Genomic DNA, 24,386 nt, shown 5'->3' with positions numbered 1-24,386 from the left:
CGACCAATCACCGATATTGCCTCCAAATTTAAACACCGCTTTGCTGATTGGTCGCGTTCGGCAACCGCGACCAATCAGCGATTTGGGCGCCAAATTTAAACGCCGCTCCGCTAATTGCGCCCCGTCGGCCGCATACCTATTCTAGTATACCCGATGCGTTCGAATCGGGCCACCATCTAGTAAATATATGTATATATATATATATATATATATATATATATACAGTACAGACCAAAAGTTTGGACACACCTTCTCATTTAAAGATTTTTCTGTATTTTCATGACTTTGAAAATTGTACATTCAAACTGAAGGCATCAAAACTATGAATTAACACATGTGGAATTATATACTTAACAAAAAAGTGTGAAACAACTGAAAATATATCTTATATTCTAGGTTCTTCAAAGTAGCCACCTTTTGCTTTGATGACTGCTTTGCATACTCTTGGCATCCTCTTGATGAGCTTCAAGAGGTAGTCACCGGAAATGGTCTTCACTTCACAGGTGTGCCCTGTCAGGTTTAATAAGTGGGATTTCTTGCCTTATAAATGGGGTTGGGACCATCAGTTGTGTTGTGCAGAAGTCAAGTGGATACACAGCTGATAGTCCTACTGAATAGACTGTTAGCTGCTTTTTTCTTGCCATAATACAAATTCTAAGTAAAGAAAAACAAGTGGCCATCATTACTTTAAGAAATGAAGGTCAGTCAGTGCGAAAAATTGGGAAAACTTTGAAAGTGTCCCCAAGTGCAGTTGCCAAAACCATCAAGCGCTACAAAGAAACTGGCTCACATGAGGACCGCCCCAGGAAAGGAAGACCAAGAGTCACCTCTGCTTCTGAGAATAAGTTTATCCGAGTCACCAGCCTTAGAAATCGCAGGTTAACAGCAGCTCAGATTAGAGACCATGTCAATGCCACACAGAGTTCTAGCAGCAGACACATCTCTTCAACAACTGTTAAGAGGAGACTTTGTGCAGCAGGCCTTCATGGTAAAATAGCTGCTAGGAAACCACTGCTAAGGACAGGCAACAAGCAGAAGAGACTTGTTTGGGCTAAAGAACACAAGGAATGGACATTAGACCAGTGGAAATCTGTGCTTTGGTCTGATGAGTCCAAATTTGAGATCTTTGGTTTCAACCACCGTGTCTTGGTGCGACGCAGAAAAGGTGAACGGATGGACTCTACATGCCTGGTTCCCACCGTGAAGCATGGAAGAGGAGGTGTGATGGTGTGGGGGTGCTTTTCTTGTGACACTGTTGGGGATTTATTCAAAATTGAAGGCATACTGAACCCGCATGGCTACCACAGCATCTTGCAGCGGCATGCTATTCCATCCGGTTTGCGTTTAGTTGGACCATCATTTATTTTTCAACAGGACAATGACCCCAAACACACCTCCAGGCTGTGTAAGGGCTATTTGACCAAGGGAGAGAGTGATGGGGTGCTACGCCAGATGACCTGGCCTCCACAGTCACCAGAACTGATCCCAATCGAGATGGTTTGGGGTGAGCTGGACCGCAGAGTGAAGGCAAAAGGGCCAACAAGTGCTAAGCATCTCTGGGAACTCCTTCAAGATTGTTGGAAGACCATTTGCGGTGACTACCTCTTGAAGCTCATCAAGTGAATGCCAAGAGTGTGCAAAGCAGTCATCAAAGCAAAAGGTGGCTACTTTGAAGAAACTAGAATATAAGACATATTTTCAGTTATTTCACACTTTTTTGTTAAGTATATAATTCCACATGTGTTAATCCATAGTTTTGATGCCTTCAGTGTGAATGTACAATTTTCATAGTCATGAAAATACAGAAAAATCTTTAAATGAGAAGGTGTGTCCAAACTTTTGGTCTGTACTGTATATATATATATACACAGTATATATATATATATGGAGGGAGGGTTCTTGGAGCTAATAGATCTGGCTTTAAATCAACTTCAAAAATCAATCGCCATGTTACCATCAGCCGTGCACCACCAGCTCGAGGACACCAAAACTTCCACATTCTGTGAAAGACCAACCAACTAAATGCTCCCGGGGTAAAATCCCGTCCAGAGCCCAGAACCGACTGCCAGATCACCCCCCACTCAATTTAAACAACCTGTAATTTTCCCAATTCCTTCCACTGACAATTTGGTACCAACTCCAAGAACCCCCCCCCCCCCGCCAACCACGAACAGCCCTGAAACCTTAGGCACGTGAGTGCCCCAAAGTCACCAATGCCCTTTCAATCTCCTCCTGTATTGTAAGGGCCCAAAGATCGATACCGATTGCATTGAGATGAACACCGTCCTCTAACCAAAAATTACCAACCCCCGATTCCAACTCAAAGTGCCTAACACTTATCCCACCATTCCTTGAAACAAAGCTGGACACGGCCCTATTTAATTTTACTCTTGCTCTATTTATATCTTTTTCTGATCTGACCGCCCGCCATTTCTTCCTAGGCACTATATCCCGAATTAACTCTCTCATGGGCCTTTCCCCCAAATCGTTCCCTCCCAAATGCACAACCAGAATATCAGGTGTTCTGTCCAATCTCGCCGCTTTTTGAAACTCAGACATAAACCGGCTCCATACCATCCCCCTAAAACCTAGCCACCTGATAACCACTTGTCCCCTCGGAAAGCCCAATTGCCTACCGTCACGCCTTACGTCAGCACACAGCGCCCCCCCAATGCACATATGAATGTCCGAAAATCCAGGCTAACAAGGGAACGCCACCTAAAAGAATAATAAACAAGCATATTCAACAACTATTCAACAACTCGCAAATAACAAAGTCCTGGGGTATTTAATGCCGAATATACGTCAAATAACGGTCCGAACTCCACCTATCAATCCGCTTTATCACCTCCGCCCCCAAGCCAATTATGGCGTTTGGAATTTTTTTATCGCTACGCCGATTACCGATCGGATTAATTCTTTTTTTATATTGATAGATTGGGCGATTCAGAATTCGATACCAAATATGTGTATGTTGTTTTTTTTATTATTATTTTATTTTGAATGGGGCAAAAGGGGGGTGATTTAAAGTTTTATATTTTTTTATTTTTTTTATATTTTTAAAAACATTTTTTTACACTTTCTGCATGCTTCAATAGTGTCCATAGGAGACTAGAAGCTGCCGTTTTCTGATTGCTTCTACTGCATACAGGCGATAGCAGATCGCCTGTATGCAAGAGAAATGCTCCTGTGCTATGAGCGCCAACTACTAGGTGGCGCTCATAGCAATCTTTTCATGACAACCACAGGGGTCTGCTGCAGATTCAGGGTTGCCATACACATTCATCAGTGACCCGCGATCACGTGACAGGGTCACTGATGGGCGGGGCTAAGGCCGCGCTTCCGGCGTGGCGCTGTTAATTGTCACTGTCTGAGATTGACAGCGGCATTTAGCTGGCTAACAGCAGCGAGTGGATCGCGATTCCACCCGCGGCTGTTGCAGGCACATGTCAGCTGTAAGAATCAGCTGACATGTGCCCGGTTCAGTGCGGTTCACCGCCGGAGTGTGTCCGGTTCATCGCCGGAGCCCCCTTTCTGACGTGGTGCGTACTGTTACTGACCAAGTCGGAAAGGGGTTTTAATAATGGGAACAACAAAGCATAGCCTACTGCTGGCCCTTTAAGAATAGTAAGGCTGTAAAAATAGTGCTTGTGTCTTTCAGAGTCCCTCAATAAATGAAACAGGATGTGTCTGATGATGTCTCACACACCACATGGTCAGGTAAGGTAATAAAATGTTAAAATGACATTTCCCGGTGAATGCATTTTTCACCATTGAAAGCAATGCAAAAGTGCAAAAAAGCTACGTGTGAACATAGCCCAAGGGTGTGGAGGAGCATTATTTTGGGGGGTTGTTTATTTTGCTTTATATGGAAGTCTTTACCCCGGAAAGGATGTTACTTAACGTTTTTTTCCAGAACAATCCAAAACAAGGGTGCTTGACTGTACAGCTGCCATTTCTGGGCATAAACTGCTAAGCATATCCTTGCCTAAGCCGTCCTTGGTCTCTACCGTGCTGCTGATGTCGCAGCCACTGCACCGCCATGATAGCCACACACCTCCTGACTGCCCACTGTGTTTCATAGTGCTTGACTGTACAGCTGCCATTTCTGGCCCTAAACTGCTAAGCATGTCCTTGACTGAGCCGTCCTAACTCTCTACCGTGCTGCTGATGCCGCAGCCACTGCACCGCCCTGCTAGCTACACACCTCCTGGCTACCTACTGTGTTTCATAGTGCTTGACTATACAGCTGCCATTTCTGGCCCTAAACTGCTAAGCATTTCCTTGACTGAGCCGTCCTAACTCTCTACCGTGCTGCTGATGCCGCAGCCACTGCACCGCCATGCTAGCCACACACCTCCTGGCTGCCCACTGTGATTCATAGTGCTTGACTGTACAGCTGCCATTTCTGGGCCTAAACTGCTAAGCATGTCCTTGCCTGAGCCGTCCAAACGCTCTACCGTGCTGCTTATGCCGCTGCCACTGCACCGCCATGCTAGCCACACACCACCTGGCTGCCCACTGTGTTTCATAGTGCTTAACTGTACAGCTGCCATTTCTGGGCCTAAACTGCAAAGCATGTCCTTGCCTGAGCCGTCCTAACTCTCTACCGTGCTGCTGATGCCGCAGCCACTGCACCGCTATGCTAGCCACACACCTCCTGGCTGCCCACTGTGTTTCATAGTGCTTGACTGTATAGCTGCCATTTCTGGGCATAAACTGCTAAGTATGTGGCGCGCCCCTGGGCCTGTGTCGCGCTGCGTTGCGCACGCGGGAGCTTACCCGGAGCCGGATCTGTTGAGGGTTGTAGTCTCGTGGCGGTGACCCGGTCCGTGCCCAGGGAGTCAAACTGAGCAGCGATGTATCAGCGGTAGATGTTGGACGACTACGCCACCCGTTGAGTACAGCTAAGGAGCTGCTGCTGCAGGGCAGACCGCTGAGGCCGGTGGTAGGATTGTGCAGCGTGATAGTATAACCCCCAACGGGAGGGGTATGGCCTCAGGGCAGCCGACGTGGATGTTGGGGGTAGCAGGAACCACTCGGAGACGGTACGGTGTAGTTCAGGGTCTTTACTGGTGACAAAGATAGACCCTCCCGGAGTACTGGCTAGCGATTGGGGCCTGGTCAGTCCTTGAGCAGATGGGATCTCCCCTGGCCAGGCGGAGTTGTAGGCCTCCCAAACTAACTGTACTCTTCTGGCTACCTTGCTAGAGGCGGGTATAAGTAGCCCACGTCCCTCAGTGTACCGTGTGGTGCTCACCCGTATGGCCGGTGACTCGGGGCCGTCGGGTTTCTTGGCCAGAGGACCTGGAATCCCCTGCCTGACGGATTCTGCTGCTGGGTAGGAGTTAGTCCCCACAGCCTCGGACTCCGGGTCCGGTAAGAAATCTTCTCAGTCAGGGCGAGCTCTGCAGCTGCCAGCCCCTGACTCCTTGTAACACTGCTCCCACAGAGCTCCTGATGTTCTGGTCCTATATTTGCTTCTTTTCTCTGTCTCTACTTCTTCTCTACTCACTAACCCTGCCTCAGCCCTAGGTTTATATAGGGGAAGTTCTTCCCCTCCCAGGACTGGGCAGGAGGTGTGGCATGCATAGGATTCCTGACCAAGAGACCTCCCACCTGCTCTCAGACGTAATATCTCTATCACTGTGGCAACCAGACCCCTGGGGTGTCACATTCCCCCCTAGTGAAATTTAGTACTCCGGGACTAAACATATTTTAGAAAAACATAACAAGATATAACAATAACAATACAATAAAGAAACACATAAAGGTGGTTACGGCATGTCTGTAACCGGGTGCAGTCTTTGAAGAAAGCAAGGTGTCCATTTCACCAAAACAGGGAGACGTAACCAGGTAGGGGTCTGTCCTGCCCCGAGTCCTTAACAGTCTTTTGTCCGTCCTGGGTTACGCTCCAACTATGTACACAGGATTCCCGGTAAATCCACCAAAGACTCCTATAAACAACTAGAAACACATAATTATACACAAGCAACAAGAAAAACAGGTAACCACAAATAAAACAATTTATACACTTCAAATCCTCCAATGTGCGGGTAACTGGCCTCTAGTGGCCCTAGTGGACCTACGGAGCTGACTGTCTGGCCCTGAACTACAGGGTGTAGGAGCTGTCAAGGGTAAATTGGGCAGCTGTCTACGGGCCCTTTGGCTCACTAGGGATATGGCAGGCTCACTGCAAGCAGAGGGTTGATCCTCCTGATCTGCTGGTGTGGGGTCTTCTGCCTCCTGGACCGGCTGTTCTTCCAGCTCTACCTGTTGCTCCGTAGGTGCTTGGGATGCTGGTTGGAGGAAGGTGAGTACGGGTACCACAACTGCACCATTGACTTGAGTCCAAGACCGAGGGAAGTCTCCGAGCACAGTACTAACCATATCTTCCCTTTCCTCTACGGGTCGATGGTCTTCTTGTTCCTCTTCAGGGTTCCGTAGCTGTTCAGGACACTTCTTCAGGTGATCCCGGGATACAATGGCTGTGGTCTCCCCTCCGTCTTTACTGATGGTACAGACCTTCGGGTTCTCGTGGCTTGAGGGCAGTACGGTGTACGGGTCCTTCTCCCACTGGTCGTCCAACTTGTGGAGCCGTCTTTTCCTCTTCAAGACCTGCTCTCCGGGCACCAGGGGAACAGCGGGAGCATACTGGTTGTAAGTTTTCTCTTGTCTCTCCCTAGCCTGACAGAGACTTCGCTCCACGCTCTCCTGTACTTTCCGGTACTGCTGCTGCCTCTCTGTGTCCCAGTCTGCTTCTGGTGAAGTGTCCTCGGGTGTCAGGACTCCCATTTCCAGGTCAACAGGTAACTTACCAGGTCTCGCCCTCATTAGGTAAGCCGGGGTACAGTTGGTGGAACCTACCGGGATGTGGTTGTATAGGTCCACCAGATCGGGCAGCTTCTCAGGCCACAGACTGCGTTCTTCCAGGGGCAACGTTTTCAGAAGATCCATTACCACCTGGTTCATTTTCTCACAAAGTCCATAAGTTTGCGGATGATAGGGTGTCGTCCGGCAGCCATACAGATTCCCTGGAAGACCTCCGCTTCAAAGGCAGGTCCCTGGTCCGTCAGCACTTGGTCCGGGTACCCGTGTGGACGGCAGAAGTGCTGCTGGAAGGCTCTAGCTGCTGTTTGAGCCGTTAAGTCCTTGACGGGGACGACAACCAAGAACCGGGAGTAATGATCCACGATGGTTAACGCGTAGACGTAGCCGGGTGACGATGGACTGCAGGGGAGTCTTCTGGCTGGCACGGTCCTTCCTCCTCAGGTTGCACGGGCCACAGTCTCTGCACCACCTCTCGATGGTTCCCCTCATGCCTACCCAATGGAACCGCCCGCGCAGCAGGAACTCCAGCTTCTTCCATCCGAAATGCCCAGCTCCATCGTGGTATGCCTCCATCACCATGGCTGCGTCTCGTCGTGGCACCACTACTTGCCAGATTAGTTCATGCGTCCGGGAGTTAACCATCCTGCGGCACAACTTCCCCTTGTAAAGGAACAGTCTACTCTTTTCTGCCCACAGTTGCTTGGCTTCCTCCGGAGCGTCTGGGTCAAGGCGAGCCTCTGGCCGTGTCAGCATCTCCTTCACCAGCCGGACGGCAGGGTCACTGTCTTGCGTTTCCGCCCAGTTGTAGTGAGGTAAGGGGTTAAGCGTAGCGCCTTGCTTACTCCTTACCCGATGGGAATACTGGATAGTCCCATGACGGTGAAACGCGGGGAGTTCGACTTCTTCCAGTCCCTCTGGATCTTCTCCTACGTCCGGTAGGTTTGGCATCCTGGACAGGGCGTCCGCGTTGGTATTGGAGCGTCCTGCCCGGTATATGATGGTGAACTCATAGTTGGACAGGCGGGCCATCCATCTCTGCTCTAGGGCACCGAGTCTTGCCGTGTCCAGGTGTGTCAACGGGTTGTTATCCGTGTACACGACGAACTGGGAAGAAGCGAGGTAGTGCTTAAAGCGTTCGGTGACTGCCCACACCACTGCCAGGAACTCTAGCTTAAATGAGCTGTAATTCTCAGGGTTTCTTTCGGTGGGTCGCAGTTTTCGGCTGGCGTAAGCGATTACTCGCTCTTTCCCCTGCTGGATCTGGGACAGCACGGCTCCTAGCCCGATGTTACTTGCGTCGGTGTAGAGGATAAAGGGCTGGCTGTAATCCGGGTACGCCAGGATTTCATCCCCCGTGAGGGCCATCTTCAGCTGGCGGAAGGACTCTTCTTCCAACTTCTCCCATCTGAAGGGCGGCTTCTGGTTCTTGGCCTTCCGGGACTGGCCTATCAGGAGGTCCTGCATAGGAGCTGCCTTTTTGGTGAAACCGGGGATGAACCTGCTGTAGTAGCCTACCAACCCGAGGAACTGCCGCACTTCCTTTACACTGGAGGGACTTGGCCATTCCTTAATTGCGGTGATCTTATCAGGGTCGGGAGCCACTCCGTCAGCGCTCACCACGTGTCCCAGGTACTGCATCTTTGGTTTCAGGAGGTGACACTTGGAGGGTTTCACCTTTAGGCCGTAGCTTGCCAGAGCTTCGAACACTTCCGCCAGGTGTTTCAGGTGGTCCTCATAAGTCTTAGAATATACGATGACATCGTCCAGGTACAACAGGACCGTCTCGAAGTTTCTGTGGCCCAGACAGCACTCCATTAATCGTTGGAAGGTTCCTGGTGCGTTGCAGAGTCCGAACGGCATACAGGTAAACTCGCTAAGTCCCATCGGGGTGGTGAATGCGGTCTTCTCCCGGTCCGCCTCTGCTACCGGAACCTGCCAGTACCCACTAGTGAGATCCAAGGTAGAGAAGAAGTTAGCAGATCTTAAAGCAGCCAAAGACTCCTCTATCCTTGGTAAGGGGTACGCATCCTTGTGTGTGATACGGTTGATTTTCCGGTAATCTACACACATCCTCATGGTGTTGTCTTTCTTTTTGACTAAGACTAGTGGAGCTGCCCAGGGGCTACAGCTATCCCTGATCACCCCAGCCTCCTTCATGTCTCTAAGCATCCCCTTGGCGTGTTGGTAGTGTGCAGGGGGTACGGGTCGATACCTCTCTTTTATGGGAGGATGGTCTCCCGTGGGGATGTGGTGTTCTACCCCCTTGACTCGCCCGAAGTCTAACGGGTGTTTACTAAACACTCTCTCGTACTCTTGAACCACCCGATAGACTCCCTGTTTCTGGTGTGAGGGAGTGGAGTCAGTACCCAAATGTAGTTGCTGACACCAGTCCTCCATTGTTTTCTTAGAGCCGTTACCTTCCTCCGGGTGAGATGGAGGCAAGGGTTCCACAGATTGTATAGCATTTTGGTCAATGGTATATAATTTGGCTAGCGTGGCATACCGGGGCAGGTACACTTCCCTCTTCCCGATATTGATTATGCGAACGGGCACCCTCCCATGGCGTACATTAACCACCCCCCGTGCTGTCAAGATGGTGGGCCTACTGTCTGAGTAAACTGGTTCTACCATTGCCTGGTAATCTCTACCTCTCAGACCAATAGCTGCCCGGCACCAAATCATCATTTCACTTTTTGGGGGCATGGCAATAGGGAAAGGGTCACACATTCTCACGCTACCAATCTCACCGCCGGAGAGTTCCACCTGTTGCCGTCGCATCAGTGCCCGGATCTCTTTTTGGAGCACTCGCTGCTCGCCGGAGCTGGCGTTCTTGGCAACCTGCTGTAAAAGGAAAATCACCTCTGCAAGACAATTTTCAATTACATTAGTTCCTAGAGTTATCTTTGGGTGACTCTCGTGTTTGTCAATGTCTACAATGATCAGTCCCTGTGCTGCCAGTTCAACTCTACCAATTTTAATGGTCACCTCTTTAAATCCGATCTGTGGCACGGGCTGACCATTGCTGGCGATGATACTCAAGTCGTCGTCAGGGTAGCGGGTAATATCCGAGTCATTCCAGTACTGCTTGAAGAGCACGTACGGGATGGTGGTGACCTGTGACCCGGTGTCCAGTAGGGCACTCATAGGAATGCCATCCAGTACCACAGGCAAGACTGGACGTCCTCCCACATATTTGTCGCGCCAGTTCGATGGGCCTGATGATCTTTTTCCTGGGGGTTGGCCCTCTACCCCAGGTTGTGCCAGTTTAAAGGACAGTACCTTGCCATATTTTCGTGTTGATTGCAGCGGCGGCAGATGGGTGGTCCGTCCTCGTTGTATCGGTCGCTGGGTCTTCCTCTGGCCGGTGGGGTCCTCCTTGGTCGACGCCACGGGATGTCCTCCGGTCCGGATGCCAGCTGGATCTTCCCTGGAGTGGAAACCTGTAAAGACTGCACAGTTCGGGTTAGCGCAGCAACGCTTTTAGCTAGCTCTTGGACCTGATGGTGCAGGTCTGGAGCCGGGTCATTGTTCAAAGCCTGCGCATCAGCTCCCACAGGCCCTGCCGACAAGGGCGCCGCCTCCTGGTGGTAAGTGGTAGTGGGGCGTCTGGGGGTCACAACGCCACTTGGTGCCGGTTCTCGAAGCACCCGGATGGCTCTGTCCTTGAACTGTGCAAATCCCAGATGAGGGTCCTGTAAGGCCATTGCCCGCAACTGGGTTCGGTGGGCATTGCAATATAAACCCTCTATAAATTGTTCAGTCAACAGCCTGTCCTCATCTCCCACGCCGTCAGGGTCGGTCTGCTTAATGGCTCTCAGGGCCTCTTGTAGGTTCAGGGCATAGTCCCTTATACTCTCGTGTGCTCGCTGCTTGCACCCGTAGAATCTAAGCTTGATCTCGGCTGAGGTGCGGGTATCAAAGGTGTCCCTCAGCCGGGTTAGTATCCCTGCGACAGTCCTCCCCCCAGGTGGCCAGGACTTTACCTCCCTTTGGGCTGCCCCGGTTAATTGGGCCACCAGGATGCTCACTTTTTGCTCTTCTGTAAGGGGGTACACCTGGAAGAGGCTATCCAGCTTTTCTCTAAAGTCATGCAGGGTATGCGATTCCCCTGAGTACTGGGGTAGCCAGGCTGCCCCCGGGATATAGGGCATGGTGAAAGGCATGACCGCAACAGCGGTGGCGCTGGCGGGGGTTGAAGCGGTGAAGCTCTCCTCCGTATCAGACATCCTTCTCCCCCCTAGTGGACCGTGGCCTACCTTGCGATGATCCTCTTCCGTAGGCCGCGGCTCCGCAGTGGATCGTCAGGGTTGAGGACCTTCCGTCGCGCTCCTGTGACGTCGGCGTCTGCTGGGCTCCTTCCAGGACCTTACGCAACGTCCGGACGTGAGGCGGGGCTTCAGTTCTCGCGCGCTTTCGGAGTCCAAGCCCCTCTTCTTCCCGCGCGGCGTCCTCAAGATGGCGTCCAATGGCGGGAAAACTCCACGTATGGCGGGAAGAAGGCTGAAGATGGTGCCGGATGGCGGGAAAACTCCACCGATGGCGGGAAGGAAGCGGAAGATGGCGCCGGATGGCGGGAATCTTCACCACAGGTAAGTTTGAACAGTCTTTTTCAGGCACGCAGTACCCGGTGGTTGCGGGCACGAAATCCTGCCGACTACGCCAAAAGTTGACGCGCCCCTGGGCCTGTGTCGCGCTGCGTTGCGCACGCGGGAGCTTACCCGGAGCCGAATCTGTTGAGGGTTGTAGTCTCGTGGCGGTGACCCGGTCCGTGCCCAGGGAGTCAAACTGAGCGGCGATGTATCAGCGGTAGATGTTGGACGACTACGCCACCCGTTGAGTACAGCTAAGGAGCTGCTGCTGCAGGGCAGACCGCTGAGGCCGGTGGTAGGATTGTGCAGCGTGATAGTATAACCCCCAACGGGAGGGGTATGGCCTCAGGGCAGCCGACGTGGATGTTGGGGGTAGCAGGAACCACTCGGAGACGGTACGGTGTAGTTCAGGGTCTTTACTGGTGACAAAGATAGACCCTCCCGGAGTACTGGCTAGCGATTGGGGCCTGGTCAGTCCTTGAGCAGATGGGATCTCCCCTGGCCAGGCGGAGTTGTAGGCCTCCCAAACTAACTGTACTCTTCTGGCTACCTTGCTAGAGGCGGGTATAAGTAGCCCACGTCCCTCAGTGTACCGTGTGGTGCTCACCCGTATGGCCGGTGACTCGGGGCCGTCGGGTTTCTTGGCCAGAGGACCTGGAATCCCCTGCCTGACGGATTCTGCTGCTGGGTAGGAGTTAGTCCCCACAGCCTCGGACTCCGGGTCCGGTAAGAAATCTTCTCAGTCAGGGCGAGCTCTGCAGCTGCCAGCCCCTGACTCCTTGTAACACTGCTCCCACAGAGCTCCTGATGTTCTGTTAGTATATTTGCTTCTTTTCTCTGTCTCTACTTCTTCTCTACTCACTAACCCTGCCTCAGCCCTAGGTTTATATAGGGGAAGTTCTTCCCCTCCCAGGACTGGGCAGGAGTTGTGGCATGCATAGGATTCCTGACCAAGAGACCTCCCACCTGATCTCAGACGTAATATCTCTATCACTGTGGCAACCAGACCCCTGGGGTGTCACACATGTCCTTGCCTGAGCTGTCCTTAGTCTCTACCGTGCTGCTGATGCCGCAGCCACTGCACCGCCATGCTAGCCACACACCTCCTGACTGCCCACTGTGTTTCATAATGCTTGACTGTATAGCTGCCATTTCTGGCCCTAAACCGCTAAGCATGTCCTTGCCTGAGCCGTCCTGACTCTCTACCCTGCTGCTGATGCCGCAGCCACTGCACCGCCATGCTAGCCACACACCTCCTGACTGCCCACTGTGTTTCATAGTGCTTGACTGTACAGCTGCCATTTCTGGCCCTATACTGCTAAGCATGTCCTTGCCTGAGCCGTCCTAACTCTCTACCGTGCTGCTGATGCCGCAGCCACTGCACCGCCATGCTAGCCACACACCTCCTGGCTGCCTACTGTGTTTCATAGTGCTTGACTGTACAGCTGCCATTTCTGGGCCTAAACTGCTAAGCTTGTCCTTGCCTGAGCCGTCCTAACTCTCTACCGTGCTGCTCATGCCGCAGCCACTGCACCGCCATGTTAGCCACACACCTCCTGGCTGCCCACTGTGTTTCTTAGTGCTTGACTGTACAGCTGCCATTTCTGGGCCTAAACTGCTAAGCATGTCCTTGCCTGAGCCGTCCTAACTCTCTACCATGCTGCTGATGCCGCAGCCACTGCACCGCCATGCTAGCCACACACCTCCTGGCTGCCCACTGTGTTTCATAGTGTTTGACTGTACAACTGCCATTTCTGGGCTTAAACTGCTAAGCATGTCCTTGACTGAGCCGTCCGAACTCTCTACCTTGCTGCTGATGCCGCAGATGCTGCACTGCCATGCTAGCCACACACATCCTGGCTGCCTACTGTGTCTCATAGTGCTTGACTGTACAGCTGCCATTTCTGGGCTTAAACTGCTAAGCATGTCCTTGCCTGAGCCGTCCTAACTCTCTACCGTGCTGCTGATGCCGCAGTCACTGCACCGCCATGCTAGCCACACACCTCCTGGCTGCCCACTGTGTTTCTTAGTCCTTGACTGTACAGCTGCCATTCCTGGCCCTAAACTGCTAAGCATTTCCTTGCCTGAGCCGTCCTAACTCTCTATCGTGCTGCTGATGCCGCAGCCACTGCACCGCCATGCAAGCCACACACCTCCTGGCTGCCTACTGAGTTTCATAGTGCTTGACTGTACAGCTGCCATTTCTGGGCCTAAACTGCTAAACATGTCCTTGCCTGAGCCGTCCTAACTCTCTACCGTGCTGCTGATGCCGCAGCCACTGCACCGCCATGCTAGCCACACTTCTCCTGGCTGCCCACTGTGTTTCATAGTGCTTTACTGTACAGCTGCCATTTCTGGGCCTAAACTGCTAAGCATGTCCTTGACTGAGCCGTCCCATCTCTCTACCGTGCTGCTGATGCCGCAGCCACTGCACCGCCATGCTAGCCACACAACTCCTGGCTGCGTACTGTGTTTCATAGTGCTTGACTGTACAGCTGCCATTTCTGGCCCTAAACTGCTAAGCATGTCCTTGCCTGAGCCATCCTAACTCTCTACCGTGCTGCTGATGCCGCAGCCACTGCACCGCCATGCTAGCCACACACCTCCTGGCTGCCCACTGTGTTTCATAATGCTTGACTGTACAGCTGCCATTTCTGGGACTAAACTGCTAAGCATGTCCTTGCCTGAGCCGTCCTAACTCTCTACCGTGCTGCTGATGCCGAAGCCACTGCACCGCCATGCTAGCCACACACCTCCTGGCTGCCCACTGTGTTTCATAATGCTTGACTGTACAGCTGCCACTTCTGGCCCTAAACTGCTAAGCATGTCCTTGCCTGAGCCGTCCTAACTCTCTACCGTGCTGCTGATGCCGCAGCCACAGCACCGCCATGCTAGCCACTTACCTCCTGACTGCCCACTGTGTTTCATAGTGCTTGACTGTACAGCTGCCATTTCTGGGCCTAAACTGCTAAGCATGTCCTTGCCTGAGCCGTCCTAACTCTCTACCGTGCTGCTGATGCCGCAGCCACTGCACTGCCATGCTAGCCACACACCTCCTGGCTGCCCACTGTGTTTCATAGTGCTTGACTGTACAGCTGCCATTTCTGGGCCTAAACTGCTAAGCATGTCCTTGCCTGAGCTGTCCTAATTCTCTACCGTGCTGCTGATGCCGCAGCCACTGCACCGCCATGCTAGCCACACACCTCCTGGCTGCCCACTGTGTTTCATAGTGCTTGACTGTACAGCTGCCATTTCAGGGCATAAACTGCTAAGCATGTCCTTGCCTGAGCCGTCCTAACTCTCTACCATGCTGCTCATGCCGCAGCCGCTGCACCGCCATGCTAGCCACACACCTCCTGACTGCCCACTGTGTTTCATAGTGCTTGACTGTACAGCTGCCATTTCTTGCCCTAAACTGCTAAGCATGTACTTGCCTGAGCCGTCCTAACTCTCTACCGTGCTGCTGATGCCGCAGCCACTGCACCGCCATGCTAGCCACACACCTCCTGGCTGTCCACTGTGTTTCATAGTGCTTGACTGTACAGCTGCCATTTCTGGCCCTAAACTGCTAAGCATGTTCTTGCCTGAGCCGTCCTAACTCTCTACCGTGCTGCTGATGCCGCAGCCACTGCACTGCCATGCTAGCCACACCTCCTGGCTGCCCACTGTGTTTCATAGTGCTTGACTGTACAGCTGCCATTTCTGGCCCTAAACTGCTAAGCATGTCCTTGCCTGAGCCGTCCTAACTCTCTACCGTGCTGCTGATGCCGCAGCCACTGCACCACCATGCTAGCCACACACCTCCTGTCTGCCCACTGTGTTTCATAGTGCTTGACTGTACAGCTGCCATTTCTGGGCCTAAACTTCTAAGCATGTCCTTGCAGAGCCATCCTAACTCTCTACCGTGCTGCTGATGCCGCAGTCACTGCACCGCCATGCTAGCCACACACCTCCTGACTGCCTACTGTGTTTCATAGTGCTTGACTGTACAGCTGCCATTTCTGGCCCTAAACTGCTAAGCATGTCCTTGCCTGAGTCGTCCTAACTCTCTACCATGCTTCTGATGCCGCAGCCACTGCACCGCCATGCTAGCCACACACCTCCTGGCTGCCCACTGTGTTTCATAGTGCTTGACTGTACAGCTGCCATTTCTGGCCCTAAACTGCTAAGCATGTCCTTGCCTGAGCCGTCCTAACTCTCTACCGTGCTGCTGATGCCGCAGCCACTGCACCGCCATGCTAGCCACACACCTCCTCACTGCCCACTGTGTTTCATAGTGCTTGACTGTACAGCTGCCATTTCTGGCCCTAAACTGCTAAGCATGTCCTTGCCTGAGCCGTCCTAACTCTCTACCGTGCTGCTGATGCCGCAGCCACTGCACCACCATGCTAGCCACACACCTCCTGTCTGCCCACTGTGTTTCATAGTGCTTGACTGTACAGCTGCCATTTCTGGGCCTAAACTTCTAAGCATGTCCTTGCAGAGCCATCCTAACTCTCTACCGTGCTGCTGATGCCGCAGTCACTGCACCGCCATGCTAGCCACACACCTCCTGACTGCCTACTGTGTTTCATAGTGCTTGACTGTACAGCTGCCATTTCTGGCCCTAAACTGCTAAGCATGTCCTTGCCTGAGTCGTCCTAACTCTCTACCATGCTGCTGATGCCGCAGCCACTGCACCGCCAGGCTAGCCACACACCTCCTGACTGCCCACTGTGTTTCATAGTGCTTGACTGTACAGCTGCCATTTCTGGGCCTAAACTGCTAAGCATGTCCTTGCCTGAGCCGTCCTAACTCTCTACCGTGCTGCTGATGCCGCAGCCACTGCACCGCCATGCTAGCCACACACCTCCTGGCTGCCCACTGTGTTTCATAGTGCTTGACTGTACAGCTGCCATTTCTGGGCCTAAACTGCTAAGCATGTCCTTGCCTGAGCCATCCTAACTCTCTACCGTGCTGCTGATGCCGCAGCCACTGCACCGCCATGCTAGCCACACACCTCCTGACTGCCTACTGTGTTTCATAGTGCTTGACTGTACAGCTGCCATTTCTGGGCCTAAACTTCTAAGCATGTCCTTGCAGAGCCATCCTAACTCTCTACCGTGCTGCTGATGCCGCAGTCACTGCACCGCCATGCTAGCCACACACCTCCTGACTGCCTACTGTGTTTCATAGTGCTTGACTGTACAGCTGCCATTTCTGGCCCTAAACTGCTAAGCATGTCCTTGCCTGAGTCGTCCTAACTCTCTACCATGCTGCTGATGCCGCAGCCACTGCACCGCCAGGCTAGCCACACACCTCCTGACTGCCCACTGTGTTTCATAGTGCTTGACTGTACAGCTGCCATTTCTGGGCCTAAACTGCTAAGCATGTCCTTGCCTGAGTCGTCCTAACTCTCTACCATGCTGCTGATGCCGCAGCCACTGCACCGCCAGGCTAGCCACACACCTCCTGACTGCCCACTGTGTTTCATAGTGCTTGACTGTACAGCTGCCATTTCTGGGCCTAAACTGCTAAGCATGTCCTTGCCTGAGCCGTCCTAACTCTCTACCGTGCTGCTGATGCCGCAGCCACTGCACCGCCATGCTAGCCACACACCTCCTGGCTGCCCACTGTGTTTCATAGTGCTTGACTGTACAGCTGCCATTTCTGGCCCTAAACTGCTAAGCATGTGTGTCACCCTGGCCTGGATGCCACAAGTGTAATTAAAGCTGTGTCTGAGAGCAGGGGGGAGGTTCTCTAGTCAGGGGAACATTAGCATGCAATGCCTCTTGTCTCAGGCCAGTAGGGGGAGCAGGCTGCCCCTATAAAAGTTGGTGCTGGGGGCAGGGTTAGGGAGAAATTGATGGCCTGTCTCAGGACTGAGACTTGTCCCAGAGCAGAGCAGGGACAGAAAGTTGTATTGCACCTAAGAGGAAGTGTGGCAGGAGGTGTCACGCTGTCTCAGTGTACTGGAGGTAGGGGGCCTAAGCTGACCCTAAGCTGGGGCCCTGACTAATCCCTCTACCTGGAGGTACTGTTAAAGGTACAGAGGTCCAGGCCGCCAGCGTAACCCCTACCTCCTGAGGATCCCTGCACCTAAGTAATCTAGTCCTGAGAAGGACCTCTGATCACAACAAAAGGGGACAGGTAATAATATGCCCACACTCAGTACTTAGACGAACGAGACAGTACAAGGGTAAAACCAAAACCACCTTGCATACAAAAACTACACAACTACAACGGGAAAGGAGATAAATGATAAAGCGAGGAAGGGAAAAAACGCTCCGAATACACTTAGCTCTGAAACTCCAAATACCACGATCCGCTCTGTTAGTCTGCATGAAATGCTTTCACCGACACTTCCCCAACAGACCGGCAGGCATTTGAAGGAGTCCCACTACAGCAGCATTGATTGCAGCTGGGCAAGGCTGGACCTCGTCTAGCACAAAGAGAGAGAGAGTTAACTCCCTCACTGCCGAAAACACAAAGCACCAAAAACTCAGCTGCGAGAAGTCAGGCTGTGTAATCGTGACGATCTTCGTGGCGACACACCCGTGACAGTACCCCCCCTTCTACGAGGGGCCTCCGGACCCTCAGGGCCAGGTTTATCCGGGTGAGTCGTGTGGAAGGCCCGAACTAATCGGTCTGCGTTAATATCCGACGCAGGAACCCACATCCTCTCCTCAGGACCATACCCCTTCCAATGAACCAGGTACTGAAGAGACCGGCGATTAAAGCGTGAATCGATGACCCTCGATACCTGGAACTCCAAGTTACCATTGACCACCACTGGAGGGGGAGGTAAAGGTGACGGTACCACCGGCGCCACATACCTCTTAAGCAACGATCTGTGGAACACGTTGTGAATTTTAAACGTAGGGGGGAGGTCAAGACGGAATGCCACCGGATTAATTATAGAACTGATCCTGTACGGCCCGATGAACCTGGGACCCAGTTTCCAGGAGGGAACCTTAAGTTTTATATTCCTGGTAGACAACCATACCCGATCGTTCACACTTAGGTCTGGACCAGACACTCTCCTCCTATCAACCATACGTTTGTATCGGTTCCCCATAGTATTCAGATTCTTCAGCACCCCTCTCCATACTGAAGCGAGTGATGAGGAAAATCGTTCCTCCTCAGGAACCCCCGAAGAGCCCCCCCTACTGAAAGTACAAAACTGGGGGTGAAAACCATATGCCCCAAAAAACGTGGACTTACCAGTGGACTCGTTCCGCCTATTATTAAGAGCAAACTCTGCCAGAGGTAAGAAAGAAGCCCAGTCCTCCTGGTTCTCTGACACAAAACACCGGAGATATGTCTCCAAGCTTTGGTTCATACGTTCCGTCTGACCATTGGTCTGAGGATGAAAAGCCAATGAGAACGATAAATGCATCCCCCGCCGTGTACAAAACGCCTTCCAGAATTTGGACACAAACTGAGACCCCCGATCTGACACCACCTCGGAGGGTACCCCGTGAAGCCTCACAATCTCCCCACTGAACACCTGCGCAAGAGTTTTAGCATTAGGAAGAGCAGGAAGAGCGATAAAATGTGCCATCTTGCTGAACCTGTCCACTACAACGAGTATGACCGTTTTACCCGAAGACGGAGGGAGGTCCGTAATAAAGTCCATAGACAGATGAGTCCAAGGACGCTCCGGGATCTTCAAAGGTAAGAGGGCCCCAGACGGACGGGTATGTGAGGTCTTAGAGCGCGCACAAACCCCACAGGACGCGACAAAAGTTACCACCTCCTTATGTAAGTTAGGCCACCAAAACCGACGCGAGAGGAGATCCACAGTTGCTTTACTCCCCGGGTGTCCTGCAAAAACTGAGTTATGGTGTGCCTCGATCACCTTTTGTCGCAACTGATCTGGAACAAACAGTCTCCCCGGAGGTCCAACAGGGGCGTCCCCCTGAGCCTCCAATACCTCCTCCTCAAGCTCAGAGCATACTGCCGAAACCACCACCCCCTCCTTAAGGATAGGAATCGGGTCGTCCGTATTCCCGGCCCCAGGGAAACTACGAGATAAGGCATCCGCCTTTACATTTTTTGACCCAGGACGATATGTAACGACAAAATTAAACCCGGTAAAAAACAATGACCACCTAGCTTGTCTGGGATTCAGACGTTTCGCGGACTCCAGATATAGCAGGTTCTTGTGATCGGTGATGACGGTGACCGGATGGACTGCCCCCTCTAAAAAATGGCGCCACTCCTCAAAAGCTAACTTAATGGCCAAGAGTTCCCTATTGCCGACTTCGTAATTCCTCTCAGCGGACGACAATTTTTTAGAGAAAAAGGCGCACGGATGCCACTTACCAGGGGACGAACCTTGTGACAATACTGCTTCCACCCCTACCTCGGAAGCGTCTACCTCTACAATGAATGGCTGTGACGCATCAGGTTGAATGAGTATGGGTGCCGAGGCAAAACATTTTTTCAAGGAGGAGAATGCTTGACAAGCCTTGTCAGACCACCTAGAAAAATCCGTCCCCTTTTTAGTCATGTCTGTGAGAGGCTTAACCATGGACGAGAAATTACGAATGAACTTCCGGTAATAATTAGCAAACCCCAGGAAACGTTGTAGTGCCTTAAGATTCTCTGGCCGATCCCACTCAAGAACTGCCCGCACTTTCCCAGGGTCCATACGAAAACCGGACACTCACCCCCCGCTGGGCCGCTCTCGACCTCTGTCACCGCGTCTCCTTGTCCTGGGACCTCAACTCCTTGGCGGCGGTCCCGGATACGCAGCATCATCTCTTCCCGCCACGCAGCCGTCGCCGCCTCCTGGGCCTCTCTCTGTCTCCGCAAGAGACCTGGAGCTTCCTGCCGGAGAAATTCAAAATCTGCTGATGTGAGGAAACTGCTGCTTTGCTCTCTGCCAAGTGAAGGGCCTGAACCGGGTTCATAAGGTGCGTTTGGTTTGCTCTCCAGAAGCGTCCATGTCCGCCTCTGATGATTGCCAATCTCCGACTGCAATGGCCGCACCTTGTTGCTTTTCTTCCTCTTCCTCTTTCGGGGCGGTTCCTGAGCGGAATGCTGACAGGCCCGCCTTCGTTCAGCCCATCCGGTTTGACGGGCATTACCCCGCGGACAGTCTCTGATGGAAGGGGCAGTCCACATTTTTGGCGCCAAGCGGGAGCCCAGCCCACGATGGGAGGTGTTCAAAGACAGTCTTTTCACAGCATTATGGCGCCTGTTCTTCTTGGGCGGGCGCCATTTTAAGTGTAAAACGACAGTTCAAGGTGTAAGGCACACAGTACCCGGTAGCAATGGGTAATTCCTTCATTTGCTGCGGGCACGCGATCCTGCCGACTACGCCAGGTTGTGACGCCTCTACTCGAAAAGCCCTTTATTTTACCCTGGGAGATGGGGGACTCGGAGTCGGGTCCTGTGATGGAGAGATGGGGTGCAGCCGTGGCCCGGACACGACCCGTGCTCAGGGCCGTCACATTAAAAAGGATGGTGTGGGCTTATCCGGGTTGAGTGGCTGATTTACGACTACGCCACCTGTGGCACCTGGTGAAGGCCACTATCGCGGCTGCAGTCCGCTGAGGCATGGTGTTAGGGCGTCCAGAGTTATTACTACTCCCCACAGGCAGAGCAAGGCCTCAGGGCAGAGGGACAGGATGGAGGTAGTAGCAGTAGAGGAGAATGGGCGCCGCGTCGTGCGGTGTAGCGCAGAATAAACAGTCCGGAGGCCATAGCGGTGAACTTAGAAGGCTTTACTCACTTTAGAGATGGCAGAAGGAAGGCGACTCCCTTTTCCCCGGGGAGTCCTGCGGTCACCAGGGACGGGGGTCCGACAACCTACAAGTAAGTCCAGCATTCAGTCGGGACCTTACACCAGAGTGTTCCTGAACTACAGACCGAATCCTTTCCTGTCCGTGTGTGTGCGAATAGGCCGGGTCTCCCTCTGAGCTCCTCTCAGAACGAGGGCATGGGTGTCAGCTCCACTCCGTCCGATGCCCAGTGGGATCCTCAGGGCCTACCGGGCTTTCCCAACCAGGACATGGAGTAGCAAGGTCGGGTGTCGGGGGCCGGTACCCCTCTTGCAGCCGGACTCCCTCTGAATATATCAGCATGGCGAGGACAGGTGGCGAACACCGCTCCGTCTGCATCCTGCCTGGGATCCATTTGCTGTGGAGCCACACTCTTAAGCTCCGGGCCTTCTTGGTCCTGGTCATTGGCCGGGTTGAGACATTCCCCGTCTGCAACCTGCCCCTCGTCCCAAGGTCTGCCTCCCCTGCAGGTCCACACAGGATCCACGCTCAGGGTGGGAGGTCACGGTTACACACAGTATTTGACAGCACAAAACGACCAAAACCAAAGATGGCTCTTTATTAAATATGAAATTTACAGTGTAACAAGCTTGTAAGTCCTCCACCCTCTCCCACTAACTGGTTCCCCTCACTCTTGGTTCCCCAGTCTCCCTGTAACCAGGGGAGCAGTACCTAGTGAATACTAGCCCCCTCTGGTGGAGAAATGTGGTGTTGGATGAAAAGGTTGGGTCACGACTATCACACTGTTCTTACCTCAGAGGAGGAACACTACACTCCATTAAAGAAGTGCAGCATCCCTGTGGCGGTCGAACCCTCAGGGGCGCCACAACAGGAGATAGCGCTTTTTATGGCACTGATAGATAAAGACGTTTTCCAACTTTACTTTCCAACTTTTCTATCAGACTTCGCATTTCTAACAGATGTCACAGAACACCTCAACGCACTCAACTTGAAGCTCCAGGGCCCAAAGCAGATGATTACAATGATGTTTGCTGGTATAAAAGCATTCAGATGTAGCTGTCTTTGTGGCCAAGCAGCTGCAGTCTGGCAATTTGGCTCATTTCTCAGCTATGCAGTTGCTGGTACGAGCTGAACCAGAACGCTTGTTAAGCTACTGTGACCTCCACGTCTCTTCCAAGGGGCATTGATATTGTCTTTTTATTCCACTGTGACCTCCACCACTCTTCCAAGGGGCATTAAAACCTTTTTGTTATGCTACTGTGACCTCCACGTCTCTTCCACGGGGCATTGATATTGTCTTATTCCACTGCGACCTCCACCACTCTTCCAAGGGGCATTAAAACCTTTTTGTTATGCTACTGTGACCTCCACTTCTCTTCCAAGGGGCATTAAAACTGTCTTGTTAAGCTACTGTGACATCCACGTCTCTTCCAAGGGGCATTGATATTGTCTTTTTATTCCACTGTGACCTCCACCACTCTTCCAAGGGGCATTAAAACCTTTTTGTTACGCTACTGTGACCTCCACGTCTCTTCCACGGGGCATTGATATTGTCTTTTTATTCCACTGTAACCTTCATCACTCTTCCAAGGGGCATTAAAAGTGTCTTGTTAAGCTACTGTGACCTCCTCGTCTCTTTCAAGGGGCATTAAAACCATCTTGTTAAACCACTCTGAACTCCACAGCTCTTCCAAGGGGCATTGAAATGTTGTTTTTAATTATCTCTAACCTCCACAACTCTTCCAACGGGCATTGCATTTCCTCCTAATTTTAGTCAGCTTTTGCTTTTCAATGCATAGGCGAACACTAAGTGAGACCCACTCCCCAATAATGGGTAGAAAGTTTTTAGTATGCTGTAATCCACGTCTGTTTCAAGGGGCATTGCAGTTCCTCATAATTTTTGGAAAGCCTTCCATTCACTGCTTAGGCCAACAGTGCACAGGAGACCCAGTTGCTATAAATGGAAAAAAAGGTTTAGTTAAGGCCCTCTGAACTCCATGTCACTTCCAAGGGGCATTGGAGTGCCTCAAAATTTTTGGTAAGCATTGCACTCACTGTATGCCCTATAACTGTGTAGCCGAACCGCTCCTTTTGCTACAGAAACATATCCTACAAGACATGTGGTTGGCCTGATATTGATGTGAATGGTCCTTGTTCCTCCTGCTCTTTCTCCTTTGCCACCAGCTCATCCATCATTCATCACCTGAAGCTTTGTTTTAACGGGAGTCATAGAACTTGGATAGTAGCAGGAAAACATCCAGCAATCCTCGGAGGAGGTAGGATATGCGCCAAAACGCTGACTACCTCAGGCCTAGCTGCTACTACATACATGTGCTTGCATTCCAAGGAGCAGAAAGCTAAGGAGATGGATTGCCTCATGATCATGAATAATTTACAAGTTGTGTAGGAGGCCGACCACTGCTTCTGTCTACCTTCTGAACTTTGTGTGGAAGCCTGATTGACCCAGGACCTGCAATCCTCTATGTCTGGAGGACGTGTTGCATCCCAGTGTCCAACTGTGTCCCGGCTTCCACAATATTTACCCAGTGTGAAGGCGTCAGTGAGATGGACCATCCCTGGCCACATTCACTTGTCCACGTGTTTGTGGTTAGGCTGTCCTTCCCACTAAGAGCACAGGTAATGTTTTGGTATGCGCGCTTGTGTATAAGGCGCACCGGGACAAATAGGGACGGCTGGGGACCGTTTATGGACGCCCGGCCGCCCCCAGGTGGCTGGGGACTGCGTGTGGGCACCCGGCCGCAAGGCGGCTGGGGACTGAGTATGGACACCCGGCCGCGGGGCGGCTGGGGACCGAGTATGGATACCAGGCTGCCGACGCAGCCATGATGTGGTGGCCAGATTCCGCCTTCACATGTCTAAAATGCCCAATTTCAAATGCAAGCAAGCAGTATGGTATTGCAGCCTGGGGGTGGGTGGCAGGCTGCATACTTGCACTTGCATTGCAAGGAATGGGAAGGTACAATTGAACACTGCCTTGGGACAAGGACTTGCACGGGGATAGTTGCAAGTCTACGTCTTTTGATGCGGCAAGGATCACTTCTGATGGGCACACTTTTAGGCAGTGACCTGGGTGTCAGAGATGCTTCCAGGGGTCTTCCCCATGCTGTTCCCATGTCTTTTCAGCACTGTATGCATGTGTCACACAATACATGGCCTGATAAGATTGTAAAATGTTAAAATGACATTTTGCGGTGAATGCATTTGTCACGGTTGA

This window comes from Phyllobates terribilis, unplaced genomic scaffold (assembly GCF_046119375.1).
Source record: "Phyllobates terribilis strain yellow unplaced genomic scaffold, ASM4611937v1 Scaffold_205__1_contigs__length_3507201, whole genome shotgun sequence".
Taxonomy (NCBI): domain Eukaryota; kingdom Metazoa; phylum Chordata; class Amphibia; order Anura; family Dendrobatidae; genus Phyllobates; species Phyllobates terribilis.
Note: the sequence above shows the minus strand (reverse complement) of the source record.